Genomic DNA, 9,247 nt, shown 5'->3' with positions numbered 1-9,247 from the left:
CAAAGCTCACCCTGTCACATGGATACACCCAGATAACAGCCACATCACTACACCCAACCCAGAAACAACCTGAAGACTGGCAAATCAGACTTTCTACAGTTAATTGAAGAGAGGAGGCTATACAAAGAAGGGTAGGAGGGGTGGAAACACAGTTAAGGACCAAGCTCTTGGTAAGACTAACCAGAAATTAGAGGGACACCACAAGAATGGAGAAGGGAGAGCAGAACTCACACTAGGCACCCCAGACATGGGAAATATGAGACATGTCCTGGGAAGATGAATCCCCATAACATTTGGTTTTGAAAACCAGTGGGGTTTAATTTACTTGCTAGTTTTTACTATCAGTGGGGCTTAACCATGGGTACCTTAAATATCAACAAGTTTAACTATGGGAAAGCCAGAGAGCAACAGGAAATTGTCCCTGCCCTTAAAGAGCCAGCATAACAAACAACCCCACCAAGTCAAAGCATAGAAGCACCAGTTTGAAAAGCTCTTGGGGTACACATAAAATGGATTTATTTCCTAATCTCAGAATGCATGCTGAAGGGGCATATATATTTAGGAGAATTCTCAAAGAACAGAAGAGCTGGTGTGCAGCAATTCCTCTCCCTCAACTCCAGCCTAGATACCCCCACACACTGGTGGGAATCAGCAAGAACACCCTCCATCTACTTGGCTAACACCAAGAGCCCCACCCCTATTTTCTTTTATGGATCTATTCAATCCAGCCTGCCCCACTCAGCAGAAGTCCCTTCAAAACAGCTCCTACCATGACACAATCTTCAGGCAACCCTGGTAGGGACTAGCTGCCACTATAGCGTGACTCCTGCCCTGGAGAGAAAGGAAGACAACCATACACACTAGTTCAACTGCAGACTCAGCAGCCAAACCTTATAACTGACAATGAAGAGAGAGCGCCCTGCTGATCAGTGCATTTGCTCTCCCAGAGAGACACTGGGGGCAGATATCTGATCTGACTGCCAGCCCTACACACTGATGAAAACCTCTCAGAGGACTAGGCAGGGACAGCAACCTACAGTTTGGTGTGACCACAGCCCTAATGAACAGGATAAAGGCAGGCATTTCGTCTGAGTGCTGATTTTGCCCAACTACACGCCCATGATGGCCCCAGAATATCCTCTTAACAACACAGGGGCTAAACCCAGTGCACAGTAGGCAAAATGGGCCATTAACTGACTAAGCTGAAGGCAAATACAGCTCAGCCACAGCAGTAGGGTGCATGTAACACCCATAGGCAGAAGGAAAACTTCCAAACTCATTCTATGAGGCCAGAATTACCCTGATACCAGAACTAGATAAACACACTTTTTATTATTTATTTATTTATTTTTAAACACACTTTTTAAAAAGAGAACTACAGACCAATATTTCTGATGAACATGGATGTAAAAATTCTCAACAAAATAGTAGCAAATTGAATCCAACAATACATTAAAAGAAATCATTTACCATGATCAAGTGGGACTTATTCCTGGGCTGCAAGTGTGGCTCAATATTTGCAAATCCATGTGATACTTCACATTTACCATGATCAAGTGGGATTTATTCCTGGGCTGCAAGTGTGGCTCAATATTTGCAAATCCATGTGATACTTCACATTAATTAAAAAAAAGATAAGAATCATATGATCTTTCAATAAATACAGAAAAAAAGCATCTGACAAAGTACAACAACCATTCATGATAAAAACCCTCAACAAAGTAGGGATGGAGGGAGCATACCTCAACATAATAATGGTCATTTATGAAAATTCCACAGATAATATCATCCTAATTGGAGAAAAACAGAGCTTTTCCTCAATGGTCAGGAACAAGACACCACTATTATTCAACATAGTACTGGAAATCAAGCCACAACAATCAGACAACAGCAACAAAAAATTAAATGCATCCAAATTGGCAAGGAAGAAGTTGAACTTTAACTATTTGCAGATAATGTGATAACGTATGTAGAAAACCCAAAAGACTCTACCTAAAATCTGCTAAAACTGGTACAAAACTTCAGTAAAGTCATAGGACAAAAAATTAACATACAGAAATCTGTTGCATTTCTGTACACCAATAGTGAAGCAGCAGAAATAGAAATTAAAAACAATCTCATTTACAATTGCACCAAAAATAATAAGATACCGAGGGGGGTGCCTGGGTGGCTCAGTGGGTTAAGCCTCTGCCTTTGGCTCAGCTCATGATCCCAGAGTCCTGTGATCGAGCCCCATATCAGGCTCTCTGCTCAGCAGGGTCTCTGCTTCCTCCTCCCCCTCTGCCTACTTCTCTGCCTACTTGTATATCTCTTTCTCTCTCTGTCAAATAAATAAATAAAATCTTTAAAAAATAATACTAAGATACCTAGGTATAAACCTAACCAAAGAGGTGAAAGACTAAACCTAACCAAAGAGGTAAAAGACCTATAATCTGAAAACTATGAAACACTGATGAAAGAAATTGAAGATGACACAAGAAATGAAAGACATCCCAAGCTCATCAGCTGGAAGAACAAATATTGTTAAAATATCTATACTACACAAAGCAATCCACACATTTAAAGCAATCCCTATCAAAATACCACCAGCATTTTTCACAGAGGTAGAATAACCAATCCTAAAATTTATATGGAACCACAAAAGATCCTTAATGGTTAAAGCAATCTTTTCAAAGAAAAGCAAAGCTGGAGGCATCACAATTCCAGACTTCAAGTTATATTATGAAAGCTGTAGTAATCGAAACAATTTGGTTCTGCCACAAAAATAGACTCATAGATCAATAGAACAAAGTAGAAAACCCAGAAATGAACTTATAATTATATGGCCAATTAATCTTCAATAAAGCAGGAAAGAATATCCAATGGGAAAAATCCTAGAGGAGAACACAGGTGGTAACCTCTTTGACATTGGCTGTAGCAACTTCTCACTAAATACATCTCCTGAGGCAAGGGAAACAAAAGTAAAAATGAACTATTGGGACTTCATCAAGAGAAAAAGCTTCTGGACAGTGAAGGAAACAATTAACAAAACTAAAAGGCAACCTTTAGAATGGGAGAAGATATTTGCAAATGACATCTGATAAAGGGTTAGTATCCAAAAATCTATAAAGAACTTATTACACTCAACACCCAAAAAAACAAATAATCAATTTTAAAAAAATTAGCAGAAGATCTGAGTAGACATTTTCCTAAGCAAGACATCCAGATAGGTAACAGACACGTGAAAAGATGCTCAACACCACTCATCACCAGGGAAATGCAAATCAAAACTAGGATGAGATACTACCTCACACCTGTCTAAATGGCTAAAATTAACAACACAGGAAACAACAAGTTTTGGTGAGGATGTGGAGAAAGGGGAACCCTCTTACATTGTTGCTGGAATGCAAACTGGTGCAGCCACTCTGGAAAACAGTATGGAGGTTCCTCAAGAAGCTAAAAATAGAGCTGCCCAAAGATCCAGGAATTACACTACTAGTTATTTACCCAAAGGATTAAAAAAAAACTGATTAAAAGGGATACATGTACCCCAGTGTTTATAACAACGTATCAACAACACCCATATTATAGAAAGAGCCCGAATGTCCATCCACTGAAGAATGGATAAAGAAAATATAGTATGTATGTACAAAGAAATATTACTCAGCCATAAAAAAGAATGAAATCTTGCCAGTTGCAATGATGTGGATAGAGCTGGAAAGTATATGCTAAGCAAAAGCAGTCAGGCAGAGAAAGACAAATACCATATGACCTCACTCATGTGTGGAATTTAAGAAACAAAACAGATGAACATTTGGTGAGGGGGAAGAGAGGCAAAACACAAAACAGACTCTTAATTACAGAGAACAAACCGAGGGTTCCTGGAGGGGCAGTAGGCTGGGGTATGGGTTAAGTGGGTGATGGGTATCAAGTAAGACACTTGTGATGAGCACTGTGCATTGTATATAAATAATGAATTCTACTCCTGAATGAATGTTCTACTCCTGAAACTAATACTGTGTTGTATGGTAACTAACTGGAGTTTAAATAAAAACTTGAAAAAGAAAAAAAAAATGGATGAAAGGTCTAAATGTGAGGACTGAAACTATAAACATCCTCAAAAAGAACAGAGGCAACGTTACTACTTTGACATCAGCCATACTAAATTCTTCATAGTAAATTCTTCCTAAAATTTACCATAGTAAATTCTTCCTAGTAAATTCTTCCATAGTAAATTCTTCATAGTAAATTCTTCCTAGTAAATAAGTCTCCTGAGGAAACAAAAGCAAAAATAAATTATGGGGACTACATAAAAATAAAAAGCTTCTGGTTCGTGAAAGAGACAATAAAACTAAAACACAACCTACTGATTAAGAGAAGATACTTGCAAATGACATTTTAAATAAAGAGTAGCATCCAAAATATATAAAGAACATAAATGATGCAACACCGAAAAAACAAATACTTCAATTTAAAAATGGGCCAAAGACAGGAGCAAACATTTTTACAAAGAAGATATACAGATGGTCAACAGACACATGAAAAGGTTCTCCACATCATGAATCAGCAGTGAAATGCAAATCAAAACCACAAGGAGCTATTGTCTCACACCTGACAGGATAGCTAAAATAAAAAAACACAAACAGCAAGTGTTGGTGAAGATGTGGAAAAAAAAGATTATTTATATACTATTAGTGGGAATGCAAACTGGTGCAGCCACTGTGGAAAACAGTGTAGGGTTTTCTTAAAAAATTAAAAATAGAAATACCAGAGGATTCAGTAATTCTACTACTGGATATTTACCCAAAGAAAACAAACAATAAAAAAACCTAATTCAAAAAAGATATATGTACCCCTCCAATGGCAGCACTATTTACAATAGCCAAGATATGAAAGAAGCCCAAGAGTCCCTCAATATGTAAATGGATAAAGTTGTGGTGTGTATGTGTATGTGTGTACTTAGCCATAAAAAGGAAGAGATCATGCTATTTGCAACAACATGGACATAGAGGGTATACCACTAAGTGAAATAAGTCAGAAAATGGAAAATATCATATGGTTTCATTCATGTGTGAATAAAAAACAAAACAGAGTTAAAAAGAGGCACACAAAAAAACCAGACTCTTAAATACAGAGAAAAAACTGGTTGTTGCCAGAGTGGAGGTAGGTGGGAGGATGGATGAAATAAAGTGTTTATCTTGATAAACACTGAGAAATGTATTCAATTGTGGAATTATTAATTTTACATTTGAAACTAATAAAGCACTATATTAAGTATACTTGATTAAAGAGAAAAAAGTACATCCTTACCTGTTCTGGAAGAAAAAAAAGAATAATTTTAGAAATTGACAACTGGTCCTATAATTAATTTGAAAATGTAAATCACCCTCAGTAGCCACAGCAATATTAAAAAAGAAGAGCAAATTTGGACTCACACTTCTCTTTCCTCCATTTCACAACTACAAAGTTGTAGTAAGCAAGACTGTGTGATATTGGCATAAGTGTAGTTATGTCAAACTTTGGAATATAATTAAAAGTCCAGAAATAAACCCTTATATTTATGGCCAACTGGATTTTAATGAGCACATAAAGTCAATTCACTGGGGGAAGAATAATAATGTGAACAAATAGGGCTAATAGAATAGAATACTCACAAACATAAAATGAACTGCGACTCTTACTTCACACCGTGCATAAAAATTTATTCAAGGTGAAACATAGATCTAAATTTCAGAGCTAAAATTATTAAACCTTTAGAAGAAAACGTAAGGGAAAACTGTTGTGACCTTCAGTTAGACTAATTTCTTGGTTATGATACCAAAATCATGATCCATACAAGGAAAATTTTCATAAATTGGACTTAATACTCTAAATTTTTATACTTCAAAACAGACTACTGAGAAAATTAAAAGACAAGCTACAGGCTAGGAAAAATATTTTCAAATCCTGTGTATTATAAAAGACTTAAGTCCAGATATCTAGTCTTGTGACTCAGTAATTAGACCAATAAGACATTCTAAAATGGGCAAAAAAAATTGTATTGTATAGACATTTCACCAAAGATATAGGAGTAGCTAATAGGCAAATGTAAAGATGATTATCGTCATTACTTTTTAGGTAAACAAAAATGAAAACCACAGTGAAATACAACTTCATGCCTCCTTGAATACATATAGGGCCAAAGATGTATTCATTAACTGGGTATATGAAAACTGGAACCCTTGAGCATTGATGGTTTCTACTTTTTGGAAAGCAATGGGTTTCTTTAAAAAAATTACACATGAAAATACTATACATCCCAGCTACTGGACCCCTAAGAATCTATCGAAGAAAAATGAAAACGTAGGACTATAAAAAGACATGTAAGTGAAAACTGGAAATAATCCAACTATGCATCAACTCTTGAGTGGGAAAAGAAAATGTACTGTATTCATGTAATGAAGTATTACACAGCAATCAAAAGTAAACTATTGATACATGCTACAACACATCACACTAAGTGAACGAAGACAGAAGTACAAGACTGCATATAGTATGATTCCATTTGAAGAAAATGTTTAGAAAAGAAAATTTATAGAGACAAAATTAATGGTAACCTAGGACTGGGTGTGGAAGTAAAGATTAAGTAAGATTGGAATGAGGAAAACTTTTGGAGTAGTGGAAATTTCTATTTGCTGGGTAGTTTCTATTTGTTGGATGGTTATACATCACTGTTAATTTACTAAAATCATTAAATCATATCAGTTGACTGGTGAATTTTGTAGTATGTAAGTACACTTCCTTTAAGGTATTAAAACATAGTGGAAACCATTCTTGGAAGCAATATTTTAAGTGGCCATGGATTTTTCTGTTGCCTTAAGTTCATTAGTTTGCATAGCTTTAAACAAAGGCCAAAGCACTTGACAGTTTCCTAAGAGCAGTTTGAAGGTTTTAGTTAGTTCATATTTATATAGAATTTATATTCCTGAAAGGCAAGTCCTATTAAAGAATGATAATCATACTCTGTATTATATCCTCAATCACTTTGGGATATAAAATCTTTTATCTATTTAATGTTCTTTCTGTAAACCCTTGTCTGGACAGTTCTCACAACTTTTGTGAGAACTGGAACTAATGAATAGAGTTACATGTCATTCATGCTCCTTTAAGAGATACTACCTTCTCTGAGGAAGAACAAATTGCATTAAAAATGTCCTAATTAATTCTTAAAACAGGCTTGTTCAGGGAAAAATAAAGTATGTCCTTAAAAACAGATGCATAGTCATTTTACAATGTTGCCTGCTTCTTAGATTTCAGGAGTTAATACTGATATCAACATAGAAATGGCAAGGTGTTACACAACAATTTTAATTTGGCAAGTGTTATATTTGTACATCATTTGAAATGACATATTTACTCTTCATACAATATGTAAACTTAACCAAGAAGTGAAAAAAGACTCCAAATATGCAGGTAAAATGTACTCTACTTCAAGAAAAGCTATAATTAGAAATGCATTGTTTGGGGTGCCTGGGTAGCTCAGTTAGTGAAGAGGCCAACTCTTGAATTGGGTACAGATCATGATCTCAGGGTCATGAGATCAAATCCCACATCAGGCTCCATGCTCATCAAGGAGTCTGCTTCAGGTTATTTCTCTCCCTCTTCCTTTTCCCCTCCCCCTGCTCAGTCTCTCTCTCTAAAATAAACAAATCTTAAAAAAAAAAGAGAAATGCATTATGCTTAATATGAGTGACCAGTCTTTCTTGAAGAAAAACAAATAAGTAGCCTACTTTTTCTTCTCTTCAAAAATTTTTTCATTCACTATGATTTTTTTCTATATTTATAAATAGATGATCTTAAAATATCAATTTCAGAAGGGAAAAACGAATATGTTGAATAGAGAAACCCAGATTGAATAGAATCCTCTATCTCATTCTTGGCTATCTGGATACTCTGCTACAAACACAGATTTTCCTGTCATTTTATAAACGTTTTATATGGTTAAAATTAGATTTTGGCTTTAAGGTTTAAATCATCCTTAAGGATAGATTCTCATTACATACCATTTTTAGTTTTTAAAGTTTTACTTTTAATTGGACTTATGGGGTAAGGAAATACTACTCTAATTTAAATGTATAATCATCCCAATATTTTTTATTTGACTCACACAAGATTTGTTACAGATAAAGAAACAGATGGTAAGTATAAAAGAAGTCATACAACAAACATTCATTTAGTGCCTACTGTGTATTAGATAAAAAATGGTAAAGGAGAAAGGGATTTTTTAAAAAAATGATTCTTTGGATATAGTTGACAAACAATGTTACATTAGTTTCAAGAGTACAACATAGTGATTCAACAAGTTTATACATAATGCTGTCCTCACAAGTGTAGCTACCATCTGTCATCATGCAATGCTATGAAAATACCATTGACTATATTCCTTATGCTGTATCTTTTATTCAGTGACTTATTCATTCTGTAACTGGAAGCCTATATCTCCCACTTCCCTTACGCCTTTTGTCCATCCGTCTAACCCCTTCCCCCCTGGCAACCATCAGTTTGTTCTTTGTATTATAGGTCTATTTTTGATTTTTGTTTATATATTTATTTTTAGATTCAACATATGAGTGGAAATCATATGGTATCTGTCTTTCTCTGACTGACTTACTTCACTTAGCATAATACCCTCTAGGTCCATCCATATTGTTACAAATGGCAAGCTCTCATTCTTTTATATGGCTGCTTAATATTCCATTCAGTATGTATACCATCTTTTCGTTATCCATTGATAAAGAAATCCATTTACTTATCCGTTTCTTTATCCATGTAGGTTGCTTCCATAAATAGTGCTACTGTAGACAAAAGGGTGCCTCTTTTTGAATTAATATTTTCAACTTCTTTGGGTAGATACCCAGTAGAGGAATTACTGTATCCTGTGGTATTTCTATCTTAATTTTAAGGATTTTTTTAAATTTAATTAATTCTATACCCAACATGGGGCTCGAACTCACAACCCAAAGATCAAGGGTCACACACTCTACCTACTGAGCCAGGCAGATGTGCCACTACTTTAAATTTGGGGATAAATTTTCATACTGTTTTCCACAATGGTTGTACCAATTTACATTATAACAAACAGTGCACAAGCATTCCGTTTTAATAAGTAAGGAATTTCATTGGTGGGAAAATGTCACTATTTTAAATATGGTGGAATAAACTATCTTTCTAAAGTAGTAATGTTTAAGCATAGAATTTGGAGAGCATTTATTTAGTTGTTTAGAGGAAG

This window comes from Lontra canadensis, unplaced genomic scaffold, assembly GCF_010015895.1.
Source record: "Lontra canadensis isolate GAN:19392208 unplaced genomic scaffold, GSC_riverotter_1.0 scaffold151, whole genome shotgun sequence".
Lineage (NCBI taxonomy): Eukaryota > Metazoa > Chordata > Mammalia > Carnivora > Mustelidae > Lontra > Lontra canadensis.
Note: the sequence above shows the minus strand (reverse complement) of the source record.